The sequence below is a fragment of the Ambystoma mexicanum genome, chromosome 2p (genome assembly GCF_040938575.1).
Source record: "Ambystoma mexicanum isolate Mex_15411 chromosome 2p, UKY_AmexF1_1, whole genome shotgun sequence".
NCBI classification, from domain to species: domain Eukaryota; kingdom Metazoa; phylum Chordata; class Amphibia; order Caudata; family Ambystomatidae; genus Ambystoma; species Ambystoma mexicanum.
Window position 1 is genome coordinate 152,218,118 of NC_090923.1, and position 27,237 is coordinate 152,245,354.

General features: G+C 47.4%; 1 protein-coding gene across 3 annotated transcripts in view; it reads right to left on the reverse strand.

Moving 5' to 3' along the window:
- The window catches only part of LOC138566296 (zinc finger X-linked protein ZXDA-like), a 566,179-nt gene that overhangs the window by 536,825 nt on the left and 2,117 nt on the right, over positions 1-27,237 (reverse strand). The window lies entirely within an intron of this gene.

Consider the following 27,237-nt stretch of genomic DNA (forward strand, 5'->3'; position numbering starts at 1 on the left):
CACAGAGACGTAGTGAAGATCTCTTCTCTCAGTGGGGTTTCCCCACTATAGACCTATTCGCCACAAGCGAAAACAAACAATGCCCAGGATTTGCATCCAGGTTCCCCCAGCCGGACTCCCAAGGGAATGCCCTGTGGATGAACTGGTCAGGGATGTTTGCGTACGCTTTTCCACCAACTCCTCTCATCAGGAAGGTGGTGTACAAGATGAACAAGGAATCGATGACGCTCATCCTAGTTGCTCCCATGTGGGCGAGACAACCATGGTTTCCACACCTACGCAGGATGGCGGTGTGCGAACCCATCAGACTCCCAGCCTGGTACAACCTACTGTCCCAGCAACAGGGTCGAACAGTGCATCAGGAACCCAACTCTATGAACCTAGCAGCATGGCTCCTGAAGTCATAGAGTTTGGACATCTCAAATTACCACAGAGGTGTATGGACATTCTAAAGGAGTCCAGGAAACCAAATACAAGGCACTGTTACTTTGATAAGTGGAAAAGATTCGTTATCTGGTGCCAGAATAAACAAATCAACCCGGTTGATTGCACTCCTTCCAACGTTGTGACATACATGCTCCACCTGCTGGATGCAGGGTTGGTTTTTAACTCGCTGAAAGTACACCTGGCAGCCCTCTCGGCTTACACCACATCCCATAACAAGGTCTCGTGGTGGAAAGTACCAGTGGTTAAAGCCTTCATGGAAGGAGTAAAGAGACTTCACCCTCCTATTTCGAACCCACCGCCAGGATGGGACCTCAACGTGGTGCTAGCTAAGCTCATGGGACCCCCATTCGAACCCATGCATAAAAGTAGTCTCAAACACCTGACTTATAAAACGGCCTTCTTAGTAGCCATTACCTCCATAAGAAGGGTCAGTGAAATTCAGGCTCTGTCAGTGCAAGATCCTTTCTTTACTATCCACAAGGACAAACTGGTTTTACGCACACACCCTAGGTTCTCACCTAAATTCATATCCAAGTTCCATGTAAACCAGTCCATCGAGCTTCCGACTTTCTTCCAGAACCCGCAAAGCTCGGCTGAGGTGAAACTACACACCCTAGATGTGCGTAGGGCGGTCCTATACTATGTAAATAAAACCAGACCGCTAAGGAAAACAGATCAACTGTTTGTCTCCGTAGCTACAGGCAGAGAGGGGGATCGCGTCTCTAAGGGCGCTATCTCGAAGTGGATTATCAACTGTATACAGCTGTGTTACTCTCTTTCTAAAAAGACTCTGCCTTTTACGCCAAGGGCCCACTCTACTAGAGGCATCGGTGCCACTCTGGCTTTCATTGCAAATGTTCCCCTCGACACCATTTGCAAAGCGGCTACTTGGAGCTCTATTCACACTTTTACTCAGCATTACTGCATTGACACTCATTGCCTGGTTGAGCAATATATATATATACATATTTTCTCCTGGGAAATGTGTCCAGTACTGTTTCCGTTTAGTTTTCAAAGTATATATTTTGTTTAATTTCCTTTTTTAGGATTGCCTCCCCGTTTTGGGTGTGTCCACTTAACTTTGTTCCTAAAAAATTGCATATAATTCAAATGAGCCACCATTCTGAGGCTGTTGACTACAAGGTAGCATTTCGTCCGGAGGAAGACGGGCATCAACTTGACACGCAGCTAGATGCTTCAACCCCGTCGAAACTATCAACATGATTTCCTTCTAAGTGTTTGGTTGACTTCAGAACATTCTATTTGTCCCACACTAGGCTAGTTGACCAATGGCACCTCAATTCAATTGTTTGCAGATTTTGTTTTTATTAAAATTAATATTACCAATACTTGTGACTGCATAATTTACAGATGGTTTGTTAGACTGCAGACATTTGTGTGGACATCGGTTTCCCTCTTTGAGTGATCCCCTTCACTCACCTTGGTTTTGCGGCGCCTCGCACATTTGCATGAGGTGTGGGCCCACTTCTTTGATGTAATAAATTTACATCCATTACTATACATTTTTCCTGTAACATATTGATCCAATATTTGGTATAGGCTTATAGAGTCTGAACATACATTTTATTCAATCTTGATATAATAAAATTACCATTTATTTTTTACAAAAATGACATAAAATTGTCTTTTTGGTCTCGCTCTGGGCTTTTTTCTCATTTATCTTTGTCTAAGTTAACACTTGTGTATAAGAAATCCTGAGGGCCTACCCTCATCATGCAATGTGGAAGGGGTGGCGGGCGGAGGGGGGGGGTGATCCAGGTTCTCTCCAGACTCACCATTTGACAGTCCGTCTCATCTTGTCAATTGTTTTGACTGGAGCCGGCTTGGAGGAAAGCACTAGCCCCTGTACCAACGGTTGGGATTGAGTTTTACCCCGCAAGAATATTGGAGCCAATTTAATTAAGCTCACAGACAGACCGATTGAGTCGGCGATGTGAGGTCCCTCCCTTCCCCTAGGGTCGCTTCTGTCTGGACACCAATACTTGTTTTAGCCCCTAAACTAAAGGATTCGTTCTTCTACCCGTGTGTGGGCCACTAATCCCCCGGAGTTCATCCCCCAAACCGAAAGACCTTTTTTGTTTTGGCCAGGTCAGACTTCATATTTCTCTTAGCTCGTTTGGACCGGATGCTCCTCAATTGTGGGACCTTAGACGGTCTCCGATAAAGCCTGTATGAAACTTTTAGCAATGGAATTTTTGATTTCATTGGCCTTTTTGATTCTTGGTCTTTGGAGCGACCACTAAAAGAAGCCAACTCCTTGTTGTCCCTGGTCCAATAACTCAAGTGGTGACATCCTTCACCAGCCCAACACCACTCTCCACTCTGTCTTGGCACCGGGGCAGGCCCTCCTCGCTATCGACCACATGGGCCATCCGCCTGAATTCCTCCAAGACCAAGTCTAACAAGAGGGTCTCAAAGATCGGATTTGCAGTTGTCTCCATTGATGGGTACTACCGCTCCCACCCCCTGGGCAAATTTGAGGAGGCTTGTTTCTTGCGAGTTCAACACCAATAGAGTTTTGAGAGCACCTCCGTGTCTTGGGACTGTATTATTGCCACCTCAAGTGATTTATTCTTGATGTCCGATTTAAGGGCCTGTATGTTTGTCATCACTAGGTTATTTAAATGCGTTATATAGGCCCAACCATCGCAGAATCAAAGCCCCCCCACCTCCTTTGTTAGTTCCATGAGAATCCCGGAATGAATCTGGACTTCACTTTTTAGCTTTTCAAATACATTTACTAAAGGAGTTTAAAACAAAATGCAGTGCCTGCAAAGTAACTTCGGAAGATCCAGGGCCACTCTTTTTGTCCTTAATTCTTTGCTGTTCGGTTTGCTGCTCCAAACACGCGACTTGGGAAGGCGCTGCTGCCAAGATTGGGCTCGAGAACAGTGCCGAATTTAACAAGTTAGCTGTATTCAGGGGGCTCCTTCCTCTTGCTACCCAATCAACGAAGCAGGGGTCAGTTCACCAGCTCCTCTGCCTTCAAATTCCATTAGACTTACATCGTTCTTTGTTGTTAGAGGGCCCATATCTGCCTGGTTCGGACGACTTATTTTTGGGAAGAAGTCCTGAATTTGTCTCTTCATAGATGTTGCCGTTACAGTCCATTTTAAATCATATAGGATAGTGGGCCTCAGACACTGTCTCGGTGGCAGGGGGAAGCCCCCCACGAGCTCTTGATCATTCACCCCGTTGGACCCCTCATTTTCTCCGACCTTTTGCTTGCTTGCTTGGTTCAACTGGGACTGCAATTCCAGTTCCGATAAGTTAATTATATTATCATAGACTTGCGCCTGAACCAGGCGAGAATATGAGTTGATAGAATGTTTTAATCTAGAAGGCATCGAGTACTGCGCAACAGGCTGGCCATAATGTTCTGGGGTCTTTAGATCGTAGAGTAGAGCACCGCTCTAACAAAGTAGATGGACGCCAATGGCCCAACCCCCAGCCGCCTTCGTCAAAGTCACTCTTTACACCATTCTTGTAATGCTTTGCACTTTTTTTCTCTCAACAGGGAGTGTTTTTTTTCTCCCCGCAGTTACAGTAAACTTCACGCTATCCGGCAGCACGTGAAAGCCAGCGCAAACTCACCGGGAACAAATGCATAAAACACCAATGAACTGTGCCGTCCCTGCTACTACAGGTCTGCTTTCTCGACTAATCCTCAGCTACCCGTGCTGGCGTGCACTTCAGGAGACGCCTCCCACCGCCGAACACTCGCAGCGGTACGCTTGAGGGCTAAGGTTTTAAAGAAGAGATTCTCTCCTCCCAGTAGACTGTAGAAAGTCAAGACAGACCAACGAGTCTAAGAATCCAACAGCGACACACCAAACACTGCCACAGACTCGGTTAGAGTCCAGGTTTGAGAGCAGGTCTTCACGGGTGTCCAGCAAAGGAGTTTCCGTGCCTCTGGGTGCTCTGAAGCCAGATTGGTGGTCATGGAGGAAGCCAGCCGATGTTGGGGTGGTGGGCCAGTTGTGGGATAACCAATGGGTTTGCCGAAGAAAGGGGTGATGGATAGGGGCGATAGATAGCCTTCATGCCTGGCATATTGCCCTATGCACAAGAGTTTAGGTGAGGGTGCACAAGAGTGCCAGAGGGGTTTTGGGAAATGGCCAGTGGCAAAGGAGTGGTTACAGAGGTCAGATAAGGAAGGGGCGAGAGAGAGGTCCTTGATAGTTGTGGAAGAGAAGGGGAGAACCTGGTTGGAGGGGATGTTCATAGAGTGGACTACTCTAGAGACCTCATCTGGTGCAATGGGAGAGAATGGGAGGAGGGTTACGGAGGGCCAAAAGGAGGATGAGAAGAGGGGGGTAGGTGACAGGGAGGACAGGATGTCCTGAGTTTTGGTAGAAAAATGGGAGGCAAGTGTAGTACAGAGGGCCTGGAAGGGAGGAGAAGGAGAGGTGGAGCATGTAGTAGGATTGGCAAGTCCATTGCAGATTTTGAAAAGTTCAGCCGCGTTATTAGTTGCCCCAAAGATGCGGGCTTGGACATGAGCCCTCTACTTGGCGCGGATGGCAAGATGATATTACCTTTGGAGCAAGTGACAGGCCAGTTTATCAGAAGATGTGCTTGAAGCCTGCCACTTCCACTTAGCAGCTTTGCACTTGCATTTCAAGGCTGCCAAGTCGGAGTCATACCAAAAGTTGAATTTGCATGCAGGCGTCATGCAGATCCTCATGGCAAGGGCAAGGATGTCCAGAATGTTAGACACAGAGGTTAGCCAGTGCAGAGTTAGTAGGAGGGCCAAAGGTAGGGGAGGGAAGAGGAATGAAGGTGGCAGCAAATGCCGGGACTGACATGCTTTATCAGTGGAATGATGGAGGAAGAGACTGGCAGTGCGGGGTCGAGGCATCATCTGGGGGGTCAGGAGAGATTAGTCGAACCAGGAGAGAGGGGTAATTAATGGGTTGGAGAGAGGGACATCAGAAGAGATGAGAGGATCCAAGGTGTGCCCGGCATAGTGGGTTGGACCAGAGGGAAGAATTTTGAGGGAAAGTGAGGGGTCACGAAAGAGCAGTGGCCAAATCCGGAGAATCAAGATCGATGTTAAAATACCAAGGAAGAGAAGTTCTGGTGATGAGGCCAGGAGTTCCGAGAGGAAAAGGGGGATGGGAGGCTACGTCCAGGAGGCCTATAGATTGGGGCGAGAGTGAGGGAGAGGGTAGGAGAGACAGACTGCCTAGAGACAAGGAATTCAAAAAAGGAGTAGGATTGAGTGGGAATGATGGTGGCCAGAACAAACCTCAGGAAAATAATCAGGACCACTATGCCCCCAGACAGTGGTTCTCAGATTGGATAGGATCTTGTAGCCATCAGCGAGAAGGGTGTCAAAAGCAGTGACAGATCTGGCCTTGAACCACGTCTCAGTGAGAGCAAGGACGTCGAGGTCCAGGTCTTCAAGGAGGAGGTGCACCTTTATTGAGTTGAAGACTAGGCCTGAATCAAGAGGTATAGGACAAGATGAGTGGGAGAGCAGTCGATTGGGTTGATGCTCTTCGAGTTACACCAGATGACAAACCGTTTTCCATTTACTACAATAGCAATATCTAGTGTTAGGTTTCCTCGCCTCCCTGAGGATGTCCATACATCTCTGAGGGAGCTGCAGGTGACCGAATTTTATGACCTCAGGAGCCAGGCCGCTAAGTTCAGTGTCTGCGGGCATGGGTGAAGCATCTCCCCTTTGTCTTGCGACAACATGTTGTACAGGCAAGGCAGTTTGACTGGAGGAGATGGGGACATCTCCATCAGATGAGCGAACCAGAGTTGGCGGGCCCACATGGGGGTCACCAATATCATTGTGACTGGTTTCTGGTGCATCTTGTGCACAATCACGTTGAGAAGGGGAGTCGGGGGCGTGGTGGGGGGGAGGCGTAGACAAATTTCCCGGACCATGTTATCCAGAGTCCGTTACCCTTGGATCGGTTCTCGGGGTACCTGGAGGCGCAATCTTGGCATTGGGCATTTATCAGGGGCGCGAACAGATCGATCTCTGGAAAACCCCATTGTGCGAAAACGTTGGCAACGATGTCTCTGTGTAATCACCATTCGTACTCCCTGGGCATTGGAAAGTCTCTGCTGAGTAGGTATGCCAGAAGATGGAGCTCCCATGGAACATGATGTGATAGTAGGAACATGTTGCGTTTGAGAGCCCACTTCCAAATGTTCTGCGACAGTTTGGACAGCCCTGGAGAATGAGTGTCTCCCAGTTTGTTCAGATAGTACATGGCCGTGGTGCTGTCTGTGAGGATTAGGATAGTCTTTCCCTGTAGTTGTGTTTCGAACGATTTCAGTGCTTCGAACACTGGCAGCAGTTCCATCAGGTTTATGTGGTTGGACGCCATGTCTGCTGTCTGCTGAAGCAGGTGGGCTCCCCACCCTGTAATGGAGGCATCCGTAGTTAAGAGTGGCTTCCACTGCGGGGGTGGTGAAGGATTTCCCTTTAAAGAGGTTCTCCCTCGACCACCACCGAAGCGAGAGAACTAGGGCCGGCGAGACCACTACTAAATCGTCCCACTGTCCGTTGGCCTGACACCACTGGTTGCTTAGACACTCTTGGATTGGGCACAGGCGCGTGTGAGGAACTAAGTAGATACACAACACCATCATTCATAGCAGACGCATGGCCTTGCATACTGTTACCTCTCAACTGGCTACATAGTGAAGGATTTGAAATAACATGTTTTGAACCCTCTCAATAGAGCCCCTAGGAATTGTTTGACTTGACTGGGGTCTAAGCTGGATTTTTTCTCGTTGAAAGAGAAACCCAGGCTGAAGAAAAAGATCTATCGTCTTTTGGGTATGTGACAGACATGTTTCGTAGGAGTCCCCTGCTATGAGCCAGTCGTCGAGGTAAGGATAAACTGGAATGGATTGCCTGCGCAGGTGTGCTGCGACTACTGCTAGTACCTTTGTAAATACCCTTGGTGTAGATGCTATGCCGAAGGGTAGTACCTTGAACTGATAGTTTGTTTCTATCATAAACCTGAGGTACTTCCTGTGCGCTGGCAACATCGAAATATGAACGTATGCATCTTTCATATCCAGAGTTGCCACGTAATCCCCCTGTGTGAGCAGAGGAATTACTTCCTGCAGGGTGACCATGCAAAATTTTTGTGGTTTTACAAACTTGTTCGCTGGGCGCAGATCTAGAACAGGACGCATGGTTAGATCCTTTTGGGTACAAGGAAGTACCCTGAATAAATACCCTCCTTTACCTGTGATACAAACTCTATGGTTCCTTGTTGTTCCAGTATCTAGACTTCTTGAAGAAGTATGTAAAGATGTTCTGGTGTTAGTCTTAGTTGACGTGGAGGTCTGTATTTTGGGGATTGGTTGAACTCTACACAGTACCCGTGGGCTATGGTTTTTAGCACCCACTGGTCCGTGGTTATTCCCTCCCATGCTTTCAGGAATGATGTCAGCCCGCCCCCGACCCGAGAGGCATGGGAGGGGAGGGAAGGGAAGGGGACCCAAATCTTCGAGTCATTTGGAGCATGAGGCAGGAGAACCTCTGGGAGTCGGGTACCTGCCTCTTCCTTTACCACGCTGCTGTCCCCTTTGGTGTTACGGGGTATTATAAGTATTGGTATTATAAGTCACCCACATCCGGGTCCTCCCCCCAGCCTTCAATAGGTTCATCTTCAATGGGCTCATGCTCCTCCTCGTTATAGAAAAGATTCTCCTGTACCTAAACTGGTAGAATGTCTTCTTCAGTAAGGTCATAATTATTTATGTCCTCTTCTAAAGAGGGGTCAAAAAGCCTTGGGAATTTAGATCTAGGGTTAGCACGGCTTTCCTCTCTTGGCCTTCTTGATGTAGGTTGTTCTGCACGTGAAACAATCTTGTCCAGCCTTTCCATGCAGACCTCAAACTTTTCCCTAGTCCAGACTGACTATCTAGAACAGTCTAGGGGTGGAAAGGTGTCTCTCATAGTCTTCCATCAAAAAAGTGTCCCTAGCACTCTCTTCCGATGAAAAACTTAGAGCTCTGTGCCTTAGCATCGAAGAAAGTCCTTCCTCTCCCTCAGAGAAGTCCTCTGGCAGGAGCAATGAAGGTGGGGTATCCCTGTGCCCTTCTCTCGACTTCAGAACGCTATTCTTAAATCTCGGTGGATTTTTGGGTCTTTCAGAGAGTCCCTAGCCTGGCGTTTATGGGGAATCGGCAGCCACAATTCTTGCCAGACTGACCTAGACGTCCTTACCAGTCGGGAGGCGCGACGGTTGTAAGGGAGTCGGTTTTGGCATTATCGGGGCCTTGCCCCCATCGGCCACCTTTTACGGCAGTGCCGTACCTTTCGGCGGTGGTAAGGCCTTGTTGAGTCTTATTTGTCATCGCCATACGCTTTCCTGTGATGTGCGTCGACGGACTATGTGTTTTGGGGGTAGCGCCCTTGGTCTTGGATTGCCCAGTCGGTAGGTGCGTATGCGGCTGCGGGGACGGATGCCGATCTCATTGATCGGCGGGTATCACCAGAATTACCAGTGCACCCTTTGGCACCGAAGTCTTTTTCGACGTAGTCAAAGTAAGGCTAGGGGTTGTGTGCGTAGTGTCATGCACATGTCTGTCTTTTGTTGCTGGGGTGTGACTTACCCATAGCAGAGCTTACACCGTGCTTAACGGGGCCGGGGACAGACAATGTGGAACGCGAACGTTCCGTCGCAAGGTCAACAGCCTCCGGTTTGGAGGCTTGATAGTCACTCTCGCCGTCGTCATTCAGTGGTAGTGACAGTGGGAGAAGTCCCAGCCTTGGACATACCGTAGGCCGCCCACCATTTTACTCTCCGCTCCTTCAAAGTCTTGGGGCGGAGGAGCTTACAGGCTGCACACCCTTCCTCTTTATGATCGAGCAGCAAGCACCTGTTACACCATCTGTGGTTATCCTTCCATGGGAATTTGCTCTTACAAATAGGGCAAAATCTAAATGGAGTCCTCTCCATAGCTGAGGTTACACAGAGTGACGAAGACCAACTAGGGAAGAAAGGGAAAGGCATTTTCAGTTTGAAAAGAAATGTCCACCCGACCCCACTCTCCCTACTGTATAGGCCGGCGGAAGGCCTGGCCACGTGGTCGGCAACACCGACAGGATCACCTTCCGTCGAATCTCGCAGGTCTTCGGCGGAAACTGAACAGGCGTTAAGACAAGGGACGGAAGGGGTGATATTAAATATCTTTATAGAATAATTCGACCAAAGGTCGTTGGACAATAGCAATGTTCTTTACAAACTCCGCCTAAGGGTGACCAGTTATCTGGGTGGTGGTAGTGGCTTTTAGAAAGGATATGCTCCTGGACCATTTATGTAGTATGGTGTCCCAATATTGTGATAAAATATTAAAACCTCTTCCAGTGGGTTCAGCACCGGGTTTTTGTGAATGGCCAGGAGAGGGAATGTTTAATAGTAGAATAGAACATATGTTCTAGTATTTATTAGCAACATAAAAAGGATCGAAGCTCAAGAGCACGCAAAAAATCTAGGGCTTTGGAAGCTCTACGAGGAGAAAGGGAGGATTGTGAAGGTTGGCAGGCAGGACAGTAATGTGGGAGGGCCACCTAGTGCTCCGACCCCTCCATACGGGTTGTATCCAATGCTGAAACTTGCTGAAACACAAACCCAAAGCGCGTGTCCCCAAGCAAGGGGGCAGTGGGGTGGCAGAAAAGGGGGGAAGGGAAGGACGAGGAGGACATTGCTACGTGACAAAAAGATATGAGCGACCAAAAGTACCTGGCTGATCTAGAATAGAGCATGCAGCAACAGTTAGGAGGACCAGAGTGTGATGAAAAAGGAGGTGCAGAGGCAGGAGAAGGAGCATGGGGTAGAGATGGGTCGACATCAGGGAAGAAAGGTTAAATTGGACAGCGAGGCCTCTGACGAGGGAGAGGAAGGACCGGACACATCTGAAGAAGACCATTGTCTCGGGCGAGGAGGAGAAGGTAGGCACGAGTACTGTGGATGCCGAGCCCTGGGCAACCAAATGCCCCCGTTGCAGAAAGGAAGAGAGGCACCCACTACGTGCCCTGGCAGATAGATAGACGGGCGAGCAAGTGGATATGCTCTTGAGAAGGAGACAGCAGGTGTCACCCTAGCGATTGGGGACTTGAAGTTTGTAAGCTGCAGTAATAGGGAAGCAAGGAGACAAAATATGGGAAAAGGCAGGATACAGCAGGGTGAGTAGCAATGTACACAATGGGGCGCCCTTTAATAAATGTTGCGCCCACGTGTGGAAAGCGCTCAGAAGTATGCATCCCAGACACTTCGGACTGGAGGGCAGTATTATTCCGCAAGATGAAACCAGGGGAGGACCCCACAGAATATATACTAGATGATGAGCTTTGAAGACTAGAGACACGAAAATCATGGGATGACTTCATACCCATTTTTTTTTTACCATATACTGACTGGTCATAGGATTTCCCCCGGATGTAAAGACCTCCCTAGATAAAATAGGGGGGGAATAGCGGCAAAGGGGTGGCAAGAGATCAAATCGACTATCACACACTTTTTTTATTTTTATTTTTTTAAACGGAATGAGGAAGGAGAGGCAGTCAGCAGATAATGCCACAAAGGCAGAGAACAAGTTAGTACAGAAGAAGCTAGCAAACTCTCTATGGAAAGCGTGCGCTCAGCCCAGGCCCTGTAGAAGGGGCACCTACCCAACAGAGGGGGTGGGGCACAGCAAGGAGGGTATATACAAGCACAGTAAACTCTGCAGGGCTTAGGTTTTTAGGGCCATGTTTTCTTTGTGGGCAGCAGGGGCATTTTGCACGAATGTGCACCTATGGGCAACAGCTCTATTACAATCTCAGGGGACCACAAGCAGGGGGGCAACCAACAAAGCAACAGGCACCAACACAGCAGCAGGCACAGCCCACAAACCCGCAGTCCCAACAAACCCCACCACAGCAAATACAGACGCTTGCCCAAGACCGGTAGGGATCCCAGGGCCATCCCACAAACGCATCGCAAGCACTAGCACAGACACGCCCACAAGGGGACAGTACACAGCTGGGCCATAACGTAGTACCCCACTACACAGGAGTAAAGGTTTTGGGAGGGAACACCTTCCTGTTTCCAGAAAGTATGATGCCCCAATAGGAGTGCCCACAGAAAGTGCGTTTAGGTCCAGTCCTTGCAGTAACTAGAGGAACCCGAGGTCCGAGGTAGCAGTGATAGGACAGACCAACATTTTTCCTTCTTGATAGATAAGGGGGCCAGCAAATCTTGCATAAAGGAGGGCGAGTTCCCACTGTCAAATAAAGTTATGGACACAAACCTTTTCTGGGACTATTGTCACGGTTCCAGTCACACAGGATTTACCACTAACACTAGTCACACAACACCTTGTTATGCCTCGGTTGTATTCAAAAGATACAACCATAAACATTCTGGGGAGGGACTTGTTAAGTAAGCTAAACAACTGTTTAATTCTCTGAAAAAGGTATGGTGTGCTCCACGCCTGGCATGAATACAGCTGCGGCAGCCATTTTACAGGCCTGCTGTGCACACAGCACATTATGAGGGAAACCCATGCACCCCAAGATGTTCCTGTATGGTGGAAATACTATTGGGATGGGTGCCAGGATGAATGGGAAGACATTCCGACTACCCACAGTTTCTGCTGAGGCCCGTGTGGCACACGGAAATTGCCCTGGGTGTACATATAGGAGGTAATAGCACGAAAAGACACTGATTATGTGGGACAGATGAGGACGACAACGAATGGTGTACAATTTTCTGTATTGAACCCACGTTGACATTGACTGACGTGACTGATGAGCAGCTTTTTGCAGACGGCAAGGAGGAGAAGTATTGTCATGTTAAAATATATGTCATTTATAATGCACCTGTACACATGTTTTTCTAGGCACAAGACAAGGGAGGGAGGGAAGTTTTTTTGTATTTATATAGCGCAGATCCATTGGAACCAAGCAAAGGAATTGCATCTGGGCACAGGCGATATATTGATAGGGACCAGGAAGCCAGGTTATCCAGAACAATTATTCAAAGCGAAAGGTCTTCAACTTATTTTGTGTATTCACACAGGATTCCAATTTTCCGAAGCTTATGTGGCAAGGAATTCCAAGCTCCTGGGCCTGCACAGGAAACCAGTCTATCGGCCCAGGAGACGACCTTGATGGTGGAACCACCAAAAGGTGTTGTCTTGTAGGCGACGATCTGGGTGATGAGAAAGAATATTTGAGAAAAGATCTATAGGGGCAGGCCCTTGGAGACATTGAAAAATTAGACAGGGTTTTAAACAAAATCCTTTGCTGCACCGGTAGCCAATGGAGATTTCTCCGACACTGAAGCATGGGCGAGGGTCTGGGCAGGCCGTAGACCAGCCTTACAGCTGCATTTTGAGCAACCTGCAGACGTTCTATGTGACCTTTTGGAATTCCCATTAGCAGGACATCACAACAGTCAAATTTGTAATTTACTAGTGCACAAACTATCAATATACGATTTTTATCAGAGATGTGGTAGCAGAGGTTTTAAAAATGTAAGATGATAGTAGTACCTTTGTGCATGATAACCACGTGGAGTGCCTTGACTCCGTGGATCACCCCCTCGCCTCAACAAGACTCAGACCATCATTGCTTGAATAGGATGGCCGATGTATGTAGCGCGTGGCCTAAAATGAGCCAGAAAACATGGTGCCGGTGTATGGCCATTTTGGATATTCACTTCCAATAACCGCAAGAAAATGCGTTTTCCTGGGCTCAACTAGCAAACATGTATTTCTGCTGCGGATACAAGGTCACATATTTATGTCAGATGATCGAGCTTGGGAGAATAATTATTGTATTGTCCGCTGAAGGACTAGCTAGAAAGGGAGTCAGAGTACTGTGCAGGTGCAGTGATAAGGAGCAGTGGGAATGACAGCAAGGAGGGAAGATATTTTTTTTATGCTTCTCACTGTTTATGCCTCATGTTTATGGTCTGCTCTTTGGCCGAGGGCAGCATGGTAACCATGAGTGGCAGAGATCAAAAGTAGTCCCCATAAGAGACTATGATTTTTCCTCTTGAGATTCAGAGTTAGAAGTTGGACCCCGGGTGTGGCAGTCTCACTGCAAGGGAGGACGTTCCGCTCCAGATCCTGTTAGACCGCTCAATCTCTTTGCCTACCTGCTGTGGGACTAAGCAGTGTTTTAGTGGCTGAGATGAAGGCGTTTCCTTTGGCGATCTTAACGGTGAAGTCTTTCTCCTTTTGTTCATACGTACCCATGATGTGTTCATCTTTTCAGTTTGTATGTTATGGATGAATAAAGGGCCTATAACACGCCATTTTTCTTATAACTATCACAAACGGTGTTATGCGTAATTCTGTGCCTATGCGAGTCCAATGATTACTTTTGCAAGGGTTTGGAGAACTAAGTACGGGATCTCCACAAGAGACCATGATAAAGCAAAACAATTGGTGCTGTGAGCAGGGTCTTTGTGCTGTTATTAATGCCAAAGTTTCCTGCTTTGATTTTTTGAGATATAGGATATTGGACTCAGGCAATTTAGGAAAGTGAATAGTGTGTGGTGAGGTATTAACAACAGGGACCGTGTAATATCCAGTCGGTAACTTTAGCTCCATTTAAAAAGGGAGAAAAAAAAAAAAACGAACATCTTGTGCATCTCCACACCTACCATGTATATATCCAATGTATCGCTATAAATATTTCCCCACCTACCATGTAAAGCCGTCAATGTATTCCTTGTATTCCTGTTTATTGTGTACATTCCACTGCATTCACTGTTATTTGCCTCTTCTGTAACCAAGCCTAAAGTCTTCTTGTAACTCTGTGTGAACAGGGCCCAGATATCTCCAGGTTGGGGGCGACATAATCAAACATGCATTCATGTAGAATTACAGGCGAATGTTTTGAAATTAGAAAAAGAATTGGCAGCCGAAAAACAATTAGCATTAATACAACAACTCTAGATGAAATTATATCATGATAAAACAGATAAATATCAGATGGTGGCCGAACAAGCAGCTGTAAGAGTGGCTTGCTACAAATACAAGAAGAGAAGAGGGAGAGCGACTTCCTGAAAGCTAACAGTGATAGCCACCACGGGGATGGATTGGGACCCTGGTCACTGGGATGGTGATTTATTTGATAGCACTAGTACCGACAGCGGTTCGGAACCTGAAACGCAACCCAATACGGAACCCGATTGAAAAGGGGTAGTGGTTAACCCGGTGATACGACGGAGAATGGGTGGTAATGCCAACAATCCTGGGGCAGGGGTAGTTGATATGACAACCTTGGAGGACTATTCCCAGCAAGAAATTGGGGAAATAGTAGACCAGTTGAAGCAAAGGGCGGGAGAACCCTTGCTAACTTGGATGATCAGGTTACTTGATGGTGGGGCAGCGGGTCTTCACGTTGATGCAACAGACTTTGCTCGATTTTTACTATTGACGCAGGAAGTCCAAATACAGGAACTTCTACTATTGCAAATGGTGGCCCAGGGCTGCAATCGCAAGTATCCTATTGCATCGGATTGGCCGATGGAGGAGAAGAAATGGTATACACTGAAAGAGGCGATTCAAAGAGTGAGAGAGCATGCCATGAAAGAGGCAATCCATTTTGATGATCCCGAACATATGGGGCTGGTAGCATTATCTGTTTCAGCTAGAAACACTCATCCGCATCGCCCTTCCGCATATAAGAAGGTTATCATGACTTTATTAGTGGGTATGACAGCCAAAACAGATGAAGTGGTAGACGGTTTTAGACAACTGGCAGATTTGGGGGAATGGGAAAAGGCAGAGGAAAGACCCAGAGACCGAGAGAGGGAGGGGCGTAGTGAAAAGCGTACTCCTGGGAAGAGATTCACAGCCGCGATATGCACACGTCTAGAAAGGATATGTTCCTAGCGTTACTGAAATATGGGATACCGCGGTGGACATTGATGGGATTGAGACACAGGAAATATATCAACTATACAATAAACAGGGTTTGGACGGAAAGGAGCGATATAAGCAAGTAAAACAGCAGAAGTTCATAAAAAAATAGAAAAGGCGTGGATCCGTTTGCATCACCCCCTGAGAAGACAGACTATAGGTCTTCAGATAAGTCCAAGCAAACCCCGTTGACGTATGCGGACTTAAGGAAAATGGCGAGTTCCATGATGGAGATGGAATCCAGAAACCTGCACTCTAAATATGAATAGGATGATGGTCAAACTCTGGTAACAACTCCTCTCTACGAATACTAAACCTAGCTCACAAATCTTACTTCTCTGCGATTTCAATGTAGGTTTCCTCAACGCCAATGTTAACACTGCTGCCACCATTGCCACATCTCATTGTGTCACTAAACCTACACATAATCAAGATAGAATCCTAGGCTGGATTGCTGGCCTTAATTATGATACAAACATCCTGACTAACTCACCATGTGTGTTGACAGACAACCACTTTGTTTCATTTACCTTACAGTCTTGCATGCATTTAAACCTGCCTGCTGCTACTGCCCAGAAAACTTACAAATAAAACTGCAGCTTTAAAAACGTTGCATTTACAACGTTATTGTATCTGAAAAGCTGCAGTTTTTCTTTCTAAGTTTCTCAGGCTCCAAAAAAGCAGCGTTTTCAAACACAACCATGTTGTGTTTCTGCCTAAATCTGCTTTCCCATTTGGGGCTCTATGGCTCCCCGTGGGGAGCCCTTTGTTCTTTGTTGCGAAGAAAAAGGGCCCACCGTAATTGGCGCGAGGACTGGGCCTTGGCTGTTTTGAAATATTGCAGGTTTCGGTGGTCTGATGAGTGGTCTGTGATGACTGTAATGGTATGTCTGGCCCTCAGCAGCTAGTGCCTCCAGGCTTTAAAGGCGGATTTGATAGCGAGGAGTTCCTTGTCCGTGATGGCATAATTAATCTCTGGAGGTGAGAACTTTTTCGACCAGAAGGCCACAGGATGTAGCTGGCCGGTTTCCGGGTCTCTCTGTGAAAGGACAGCCCCCATTGCGAGACTGGACGCATCAGTTTCAACGTCATAAGGGAGGTCTGGACGAGGATGTCGCAGGATTGGAGCAGAGGTAAACTTTCGTTTAAGTTCCTGAAAGGCTTCTTCTGTCCAAACAAACTTTTTATTGTTTTTTCGTAATAGTACTGTGATTGAGTGCACAACCTGAAAGAAGTCTGGGATGAACCGGTGGTAGAAGTTCGCAAAGCCCAGCATGCTTTGTACCCCGTTCAGAGACGTCTGGGAAGGCCATTTCAGAATGGCATCTACCTTGTGCACGTCCATTCTGATGCCTCCTGGAGTAAGGATAAAACCAAGAAATTCTACTTCGGTGACATGAAAAAAGCATTTTTCAAGCTTTGCAAACAAGCGATGTTGACAGAGCTTGGTGAGGACTGAACCAACGTGTCTGACATGATCTTCCGAGTATACTAAGATGTCGTCCATGTACACTAATACGCACGCATCAATTAACTCCCTTAAAACGTCATTCATGAAATATTGGAATGCCGCAGGAGCGTTATATAACCCGAAGGGCATGACTGGATATTCAAACAAGCCGTACTTAGTACGGAAGGCGGTTTTCCATTCATCTCCTTTTTTGACTCGGACCAGGTGGTACGCTCCTCGAAGGTCCAATTTGGTATAAATCTGGGCATCTTTAACTTGGTCTGGCATCTCTGGGATAAGTGGCAAGGGGTAGCGGTTCTTCACAGTGATCTGGTTCAATGTGCGGTAGTCAATACTGGTTCTCAAGTCTCCTTTTTCAGTACGAAGAACAAAGGACTGGCTGCGGGGGACTTCGAAGGAGGGATAAATCTGTTTGCAAGGTAATGGTCTAAATAGGATTTCAAATGAAGGTTTTCTGATTCTGTGAGTGTAGATCCTGCCGCAAGGGATTTGTGCACCAGGAACAAGGTTGATCTGACAGTCATAGGGCCTGTACGGCGGCAAGGTATTGGCTTGGTCCTTTCGGTAAACATCCAGGAAATCATGGTATTCACTTGGCAAGGTATTAGTTGCTCCCAGGGTTGATACTGTCGCTCCGGGAGTCATGGGGGATACAGACGTCGGGTTTCTCCTCTTGGTAATAGCAGGCAGGGGAGCAGTCACCGGGGAAGGTTAATTTTCATGCCCGCCAGTCTATCAAAGGGTTGTGAGCAACCAACCATGGCATCTCTAGTATTAGCCTGAACTGAGGTGCCTTGATGAGATAGCATGAAATAGACTCCGGATGTCCGTCCTGGCATAGCAAGGTTACCCTGGCTGTGCACTGGCTTACTGGTCCGGAAGCGATTTCTGTCCCACCCACGGTGGTTACCTTGTCCATAGTTGGCTTAGAACACAAAGGAAGCCCCATCTCTGCTGGCAGTTCTTGACCAATATAATTTCCAACTGCTCCGCTATCTATGTATGCTTCAACGGCATGCATTCTTGACGACTGTTGGTGGTTAATTAAGATCACTGTTATTGTAAAGTGCGAGGTCAGCAACTCTTTCTTCTCACTCGACAAACTGACGTCTACATTTGTCGAGCATGGTAGTTTTACGATTCCTTAGCTTTGTCCTTCTCTGTGGCCCCGACTGTTCTTCTTGGGGGTTTTACTGGACAGTCCTTCAGGAAATGTCCTGGTTTCCCACAATACAAACAAAGCTGTCGTCTTCTTTTGTCCCGCTCTTGTTTTGTTAATGGAGGCCGTATCCCTCCAATCTGCATGGGTTCTGCAGCATTTTCAGGTACACGGGGTGCGTTTTCCCTTGGTCGAACATACACGGTCCGTCTTAGACCGGTCTGCCTTTCAGTCCTGCAACCGGTGGTCTAGCTGCACAACCACTCAGGTATGATAAAACAAAAGCTACCCGAGCTTGGTCGTTTGGAAATGCTCCAGGCCTACAAAGAAAATGAAGGCGGCACTGATTGATGAATGCTGCATACTTCCATGGTTCGCCTGAGAACCTTTCTGGTGGTGCCTGGGGCACTGTTCCAGGTAACGTGATCTGTACCGGAGTGGGTGGTATGGCAGGCTTTTGCATCGTTGGATTGCTTCCAGGTAGAGGCGTCTGTCCTGCCTGTGATTGCAAGTATTGCCTGCTAATCTCTTCAGTGCGTTCTTTGGTCACTTTTAGGTCTCTCCGGGGGGCATTAGTCTCTTGTATGGGCAGAATGAACCTCAGCACGTAGCTCTCCTAGTAATTGGGCCAATTGGTCCATTTCTGATGTCTCCATGGCGCCCAGGTGATATGATATTTATAACGCGCCTATACACAAGTGTGGATTTGTTATGGTAGGCTTTGCGTTCTGTTACGCTCACCTGGTATCCACAGGGACGCCACCCAGCCGGGTTACTTGCTGGTGTATGCTTCTCAGCTTTGCCCTGATGTGGTCTGCGGGGAAGGTTCTGCCTGAAACTACAGGAGGACTGTGTTCAAGACTGACCGACTGGGGTACGTATCCTCCCTCCACCCCCGTATTATTTCAGTCCTTCTGGCACCCTCTCCTCACCTTGTGGTAGAATTAGGCGTGCTCTCCGTCCTGCCTTCTTTGCAGGGGCGCGTTGTCTTTCATGCGCGAGTGCGGTCCAGTTACTTCACCCACGCCGTCCTGTTTGATATTGTTCAGGTAGGTTTTATTGCTGTTCTTTAGTTTTGTTGCTATCCTGCATGCCTTTCTTTGTTTAAAATGTCTCTTCTCGCCCTTAGGTATGCAGAGCTTCAGCGTGGCAAACTGGCTTGGTTGAGCCCCGCTGGTAAATGATTGTGCATTAAGAGCGCTATGATGCGGTAAGTAAGCGCTATGCGCAGCGCTGCAAAGTCTTGCCTTTGCTAACCTGTGTTTTTCCTTCCTTGAAGGTCGCAGTGTTCTTCAGCGTGAGTGGAATGTCCGGAGTGGTGCCAGCCGAGAGGTGAACAGACAGGTAAGCCTTTTGAGCAGTTTGTAATTTGTTAATGTCTCTGTTTTCTTTAATGTTGCCTCCATCTTCCTTTTTCAGGTCGTTCTAGCCGGGAGGCGTGCAGATTTGAGGAAGCTGTTCTCAGTAGCTGCGAGTGTTCAAAAAGATGAAGACTGCAGGTAAGATGCTCCTGCTAATGATGTTCCTTTTGTCTCCTTGCAGGTTCTGCTTCTCCGAGGTAATAGCTGGACACGGTGAGCGTCACGTTGCAAGCTGCAAAGTAACACAAAGCGTATTGTCTTGCTCGGGTGTGGTTTAAATAGCCCCAACAAAATAGTCCAGGTAAAGAAGTCCCTAGGCAACCACACCCAAAACACTAGACCGCATAGGGATGCCTCCATGTTAACTGACAATACAATAAAGTAGTTCCCAAGCACATTGTTTTTCATGGTGTATGAGCCTGGCCCCATGAGGGCTTTTGAAGAGGATGCCAGGCTCTAGAGGCCAGAGTCCTGAATCCAGCTGGCCAATAGGTTTCCCAGAGGGGGTTTTGGGCGAGGGTCGTGACAGATATGCCTTTAACATATCAATGACACACTATATTTCCGAAACCAGGCACAATGCCTATTAGCTCTTGGTCAAGAGTAGAATTTCTTTTAAAACCATCATACTTACTCACAAATGCCTGTCCAATTCAGCACCTAAATATCTGTCAGACTCACCAAAAAACAATCAGACCAGCCTACCAGAAGTGCTTAACTACACTGCCTCAGAGTACAGAGATTTAACTTACAAAAATCTGGGGGCAGTAGCTTCCCTGTCATTGCCTTCAAATTATCAAACTCCTTACCTACAGTTCTAAGAGTAGAACCTTTGTTTCCCCGATTCAGGACCCATGCAAAAAACTGCCTCACCAATCCGCAGTGTCAATAAAACTTATCCCATTGGACTTACCTGATGATCCATTATAACTATGTATTAACAATGTAGCCACATTTAAATTACTATAAGTTGCCTGCCTTTACGCATCTCCCTGTATATAACTTATTACCACCACATCCCGATAGCTGTATTATAATCATCATTGCTCTTTGTGTAACCTTGTTATGTATCAGAATCAATGTGCCCAGTTACCTGAGGGTTAGGTGCGCTATACAAACAAACAATTCAATTTACCTGTAGATTATAGTTTAGAATTGCCTGCCAGATACATCCAAGGTTCTGGAAATTATGTGGGGACCTCAAAAAGTGCGGGACAAGATCTATATGTTGAGAGATACAAGTCAATTTTGTGTTAGATCCGAATATTATGATCTCAGTTTTAGTTGGAGCTTATTATGTCAACATCCAACTTTTTATTTTACTGGCACAGGACAGCACTCTGTCCATCGCTTCCACGGGTTCTTTTTGTCAGACATAGATCTGCATATTGTTGGCATATGAGTGATAGGCATTTTCTCAGAATTTGACCTCCTGCGCTAACAGGGGACACATATAAATGTTAAATAACAATGGGGAAAGGGAGAAGCCCTGAGACACTCCACGCTTAACTGATGAAGAATCAGAGATAAATGGCCCCACTTTACCTTGCTGAGTTCAAGTGGTCAAAAAAGATGTAAACCATTTAAATGATTCATTGAACACCTGAGCCATTGCAGAGAGTCTTGAGTTAAGAATCAAAATCAACGGCATCGAAGGCTGCCGATAGTTCCTGCATGACTAGCATGCTAATGTCACCCTCATCGGCAGACTTCAAAATATCATCCCAGACTGACACGAGTGCGGTCTCAGTCCCATGTTCTGGCCTAAATTCTGATTGGGACGTATCCAATAGCCCCCGACTTCCCAGGAAATCCTCAAGTTGCACTGTAGCGATTTAGAAGATAGAGGACGACAAAGAGGTCAAACACAAATCTTGCTAGGCTTTGTGTCATTCAGATTGTGCAAGTGTGACAACTCAAAAGTGCAGGGGGACGCTCCATGGAAAAGGGAGCCGGGGGGAGTGCAATCAGGGCAGCACAGCACTGGGTAAAGGAGGCAGGGTACTGTAGTTACAGTTGCAGCCCTAAGTGTACGGTAAGCACACCGGCAGTGCAGAGGAGACATCATGGAGGAGCCTGGTACCCAGTGAGACAGAGGGTACCAAGCAACTAGTCAGCGTAGCAGAACGGTAGGTCAGCAGGAGATGGAGAGAAAGCGGAAGGTCTTCAGCTGCTTCCGAAACGTCAGGTGGTCCGACTCAAGTTTGGGGGGAGTGGGTGAGGGGCGGCAGGGAGGCCAGTCCAGAAGGAGGCACTTGCAGATGAGAGAGAGATCTACCCACCACTCTCTGCCTGGAGAACCGTCTGACCCTCAGAGTTGAAGGTAGCTGAGTGAAGGGTTCGAGAAGGAAAGTATTTTGGAAGAGAGGTGGATGTAGTGCAGGCAGCAGCCCCAGAAAGCCTTGTGGACAACGCAGAGGGTCTTTGAACTTGATCCTTGCAGCCACTAGGAGCAAGTGAAGAGATTTTAGGTCTGGAGAGATACGGTCCCTGAGGCCAAGGATAAGTCTTGCAGTTCTGTTCTGAATTAGTTGCAGAGGGAGGAATGTAGGGAAAGAGGCTGTTGCAGTAGTCCAGCCTAGAGAGATCCAGGGCTCTGGAGACAATGAGCTTCTGAGGGAAAGTGAGAAAAGGAAGAATACCTCTGAGGAGGTGCAGTTGGTAGTGGGCATTCTTGGTAAGGCGATGTGAGGAGAGAAGGAGAGCGTGGAGTCGAAGAGGACACCAAGGTTTTTTTCCCTCATAGGAAGGCGAAGGAAGAGGGTCCAAGGAGGGCAGCCAGAGTGAGAGGGAAAGCGGGAGCCAGGGTCCCAAAGTGAAGGATCTCAGTCTTAATGGTATTAAGGCAGAGATTGTTGGAGGCGCACCAATCCTGAATCACAGATAGACAGTCAGGAATGAGAGGAGAGAAGGCTGAGGGGAGTCTGAAAGAGAGCAGTATGTCATCCGCATAATACTGAAAGTTAGAGGAAAGGGTAGAGATCAGGTGGACCAAAGAGGCCCAAGTAACTTTTGAAGAGCCAGGGTGAGAGGATAGAGTCCTGGGGAACACATGTGGAGAGAGGGGTTCCAACTACACATCCCATGCCCAATACAAGTGAGAGCAAGGTTAGTGCCGCAACTGACAAGTAGTGAAGAAGCAGGATGCCTACACTTGGGGAAAATGTAAAGAAATTCCCGGCATTTTATGGACAGAAGGGCCCTATGATGTAGGAGTGTTCAAAGGAGCAGGTGGTCTGTATAAAATTAAAAAGAGGGGGCATTACTGTCCTGGGTGAAACGGTAACCACTTTCCCGTGAGGCAAATGAGGGCATATATGGTACACATTTAGCGTTATGGCAGCAGGGCATCATACAGACTTCAACCTCCCCGTGCAACACAACCTTATTCCTGATCAAGAAAGCAAAAGGAGGGGCCTGGAGATTAAAACAGGATCTCTGCCATCCTAACAACGTGGTAGAGGCAGCGATTCCCCTTGTGCTTAACACTACTATATTATGCAATTTTCCAGCAAATGCGACAGTGATGTATTTAAAAAATGCTTTCTTCTCCATCCCATTGCATTGAGATATCTCGCTGTGTTCGCGTATCGTGGTGTCCGATTTAAACACACATGGTTGCCTCATGGGTATTGTAAATCCGCTAGTGTGTGCAACAGGGTGATCCAGATGGCTCTAATCAAAGTAACCCGTACTGTGACACATTATGAGGACGACCTCCTAGTGTGCAGTGAGACGGAGGAACAGGGCAGATTCAATACTTCTTTTGACACTGCTAGCAGAGAAAGGATACAAAGGATGACGGAAAAGCTACAGTACAGTCAGACAGAGGTGGCGTATTTGGGGCAGATAATATCTGCAGAGGGGCGAAAGATAAAACCAGAGCGAGTGGAAGCAATACACAGAACACCACCGCCGGCACAGTTAAAGGAATACAGCCATTATTGGGATTGTGCAACTACTGCAGGGGATGGGTATTTGACTATTCAATATTTTTAAAGCCTCTCCTTCGGGCACTTGAAGTCCAAAAAGGTTAAAAAGTGCCATTAAATGGTCAGAGATGAAGGAAATTGTTACCAAACACAAAGAGGGCCGGGCATATGCCTCAGTGTTGGCAACACCAAACTATACGGAGGCATTCTATTTGTTCTCATATTCTGATGACAGCTTTCCACTCACAGAAGAAGCAACAAGGGTGCAAGTCCCTGATGTATTTCAGCGGGCTGTTAGACGCAGTAATGCAGGGCCATTTTCCATGTGTCCACCGCTTGCGCTGTTTGCCATAGAAAAAGTCAGCCACCATAACAATGGGGTACCCAGTGATTTTATAAGTGGAACATTCACTATTTGTGATACTGGAAAAGTCCAAATCCACATGACTCAGAGGGCCTCGGGATACGAGGTGATATTGACAAACCCAGCGATTGAGGTAGTTATATGCTGTGTAGTGAACCCAGCGAGGTTTATAGCACAGCCAGCCACGCACAGACAGTATGTTCATGACTGTGCATCATATATGGATAGGATGGAAGGGGTAATCCATAGAGGGCGTAGACATGCTCTTTGTTCACGGGTCTTCAATGATAGATTCAAGGATGCATGCACACTGGTGCTGCGGTGGTGTATCATGAGGGGGAATTTTGCATTTGATCACAGGTGGGGTTGCCAGCACATTCGGCACAGGTGGCAAAATTTGTGGTTTTACTAACAGCACTAGACATATCAGAAGGGCATGCGGACAACATATTTTCAGACTCTGCTTACGTCACCTCCACCATGTACTCTGGGTTGGCTCGATGGGAAAGGGGATGAGAATACAGAATGAGTGTTGGGTCCCCGGTTAAGCATGCAGAATTATTGGCACAGCTCATAGACGTGCTAGCCCTCCTAGTAGAGGTAGCCAAAATAAAAGGCGCAGCCCATACAGGCGGCCTAGATTTTATTTCACACGGTAATGATATGCCTGACCGAGCAGCAAAAGAAGCAGCCAACTTGCACAAAGGAACTGCCAAATTATTCCCAGGATAAAAAAAATGAAAAAAAATGTAAAAGACCCATGATAAAACTCAGCTCCAAATTACCCGAAAGCTATAACACTACTGGGCCCATTGTTCAGGTTACTGAATTGCAAGGAGAATTACCCCAGGGGCAACGCATTTCTCTTGGAAGCAAGGCACCGCAGACAATGGTTTGAATCCCGATCCCACGCTTCAAAGCCACCTGCTGATATTAAGCGTGTTATAAACAAAATAAAAAGCCAAAGAAATTACTAAATGTAGCATTACAGCAGTTACATTATCCAGACCATGTGTCAAAGGAACACGTGGTTGTAGAGATAAATGAGAGTTGGTTTGTGCCCAACCTCTAGGACTTAAGGCAAGTGCATGATCTGCCAGAAGTTCTTCGCAGAGAACACGCAGGAAACTCATGTCAAAATTACCGCGGCTAGAGGGGCCCTTCTGGCACTTGCATATTGACTATGTCGATATTCAAGATAGATGTGCCTCTTACACATGTTTGTTGTAGCATGTCCCTTTTCACGCTGGTTCGAGGCGGAAGACTGTGCCCATAATTATGCAAAATCAGCAGCCACATTCTTGGTACAGAAGTATTCCTGAGGTGGAGAGTATGTGATGAATTGAGGTTAGACAATGGGCAACACTTTGTCAATGACCTCTTCAAGAAGCTTGCCGCACCCCTGGTGATAAAACAGTCTATGGTCAGTGTACCACCCACAAGTCAACGATTTGGTTGAGCGTTAGAATGGCTTGCTTAAAGTGCTTGGCCAAGCTGATGACGACACTTGGCAAAAACTGGCTGTATTGTTTGCCGCCCGCTTTATAAGCATTACGCAACTTTCATGGGGCAGATCATCACTTGACTGCGCACTAAATTGTTACTAGCAGGAGCATGCATTCCCCTCACTACCGCACATACAATTTCAAGAGGTATGATGTCCATAAATGTGGGCGGAGAAGGGGATAAAACACATAGTAAGCACTTGGATTCAGCCCAGCCTGGAGTAAATGAGCATGCTGAAGTAGAGGTTGTTACAACGCTACCTGCAAATGTGGAGCACAGCGACTCCTTTTGAGTGGCCTGTTCAAGGAATGGGCAAGAGTGTTGTAATAGAATCTTCCCTGCTGAAGTATGAGGAACAAGGTTGTGGATACCCAAGATGGTAAGAATTAAAGTGTCATTTGATGGATTGAAACGGGTTAGGGGTGGCAAAGGAGCACATTCAGCACTGCCAAGGGGACGTACTTACCAATTATGTGACTGACTGGGGGAAGGTGAGGGGGTACGCCTAGAGATAGGGACTTCATTGACAGCTGCACAGTTTAACCTATGCGCAGGGTGTACAGGTGCAGCAAGAGAAGTATGTGGGGAAGAACAGGTTGGGGCATGGGGAAAAGCGGGGATAGAAATGAGGGGCAGGGGATAGAAGTGGTAGTGTGGCATATAATAAATAACATAGCAGCCATATTGGAGCATAGGCCTGGGTAAGTAAGGCATTTGTATTCACGCAGCATCAGGAGCAAACATGAATTTCTCGAGCGCTCAGCTGCTGCAGTGTGCTGGAGAAATGTTGCAGCTGTTCCCAGGAGAATGTGGCCACAGGGGGATGGGAACAGATAAATATGAGGACACCGAGCCAGGCACCTCAGTGTTCGCTGGGAAGTATAGAGAAATTAAAATTAAATGCAGGCAAATCCAAGGACCAGACCTAAGGACTACTATCTATGCAGGGGTACAGCATAAATCCCATCTGCTTTCCTGCCCACTGGGTGCCCGCTCTGCATCATGAGCGGGGGCTACCCAAGCAGATGCCACATCTCATACAAAGACCAACATCTATGATAAGATGGCTGCCGCCTTTCGATGCAACATCCAGAAGCCTTGTGTGTCGCCTGAGTGGTAACCCCTGCATGGCCCCGATTGGCCTGTTCACAGCCACCCCCGCTAGGCCTACACGGCAGGAAGGCTGTTCCGGCGTTCCAGATAAAAGGACAGCGTAAAAACGTTTTTATTTAAATAAAGTTCTAGTCAGCTTTGGGCCTGCTGGGATCCATCTGGCCCCTAGGACGGGATACAGTATTTTACTTTGGCAATTTCTTTGGATGTCATCTGCGCCATATACGGTTTAGTCCATTTCAAGCTCGTTATACATAACTCAAAATCAAATTTCATCTAGCTGCCTTACTGTCCACTGGATGTCCGCTCCGCACCATGAGTGAGGGCTACCCAAATGGATGCCACATCAATACAAAGAAACCGAAACCTGTGATAAGATGGCTGCCGCTGTTCGATGCAGTCTCATGCGTCTCCTGAGTGTTCACCCATGCCTGGGCCTGAATGACCTGTTCACAGCCATCCCCCACCAAGCCTACATGGCTGGGAGGTTGTGCCGGTGTACCAGACCCAAGGGCTACTGCTGTCTGTGCCTGGCAAGCAGCCGGCAGGGTTCCATGAATTAAGGTATGTGACAATTTTTGCGACCATAGTTACTTTACTTCCTACTGCCCTCGCCTTACTGCCCAAACCTATCTGTTGTGATGTCGGTACCTACCCGACACCCCTAATGCCTACCTTAGGGCTGCACCAGGGTCTACATATCCTTGATTATCTGCTATTATGCCAGAAGGACAGACACCACTACTGCCATCGCCCCAGATTACTTCACCCTACTGACTCTAGTCACCCATGCCTTGCACAGCTGAGGTTGCTCACTGCAACACTAGGCGAGTCGCTCACATGTGCTATACTGCTGCTTTTTCACTGGCGAACATTATTTTGAAATTCTAGAAAAAAGTAGACGTTTGTGTCAAATACACTATTGTGTCAAATAGGCAGACCTGATAATCATGCAAAGG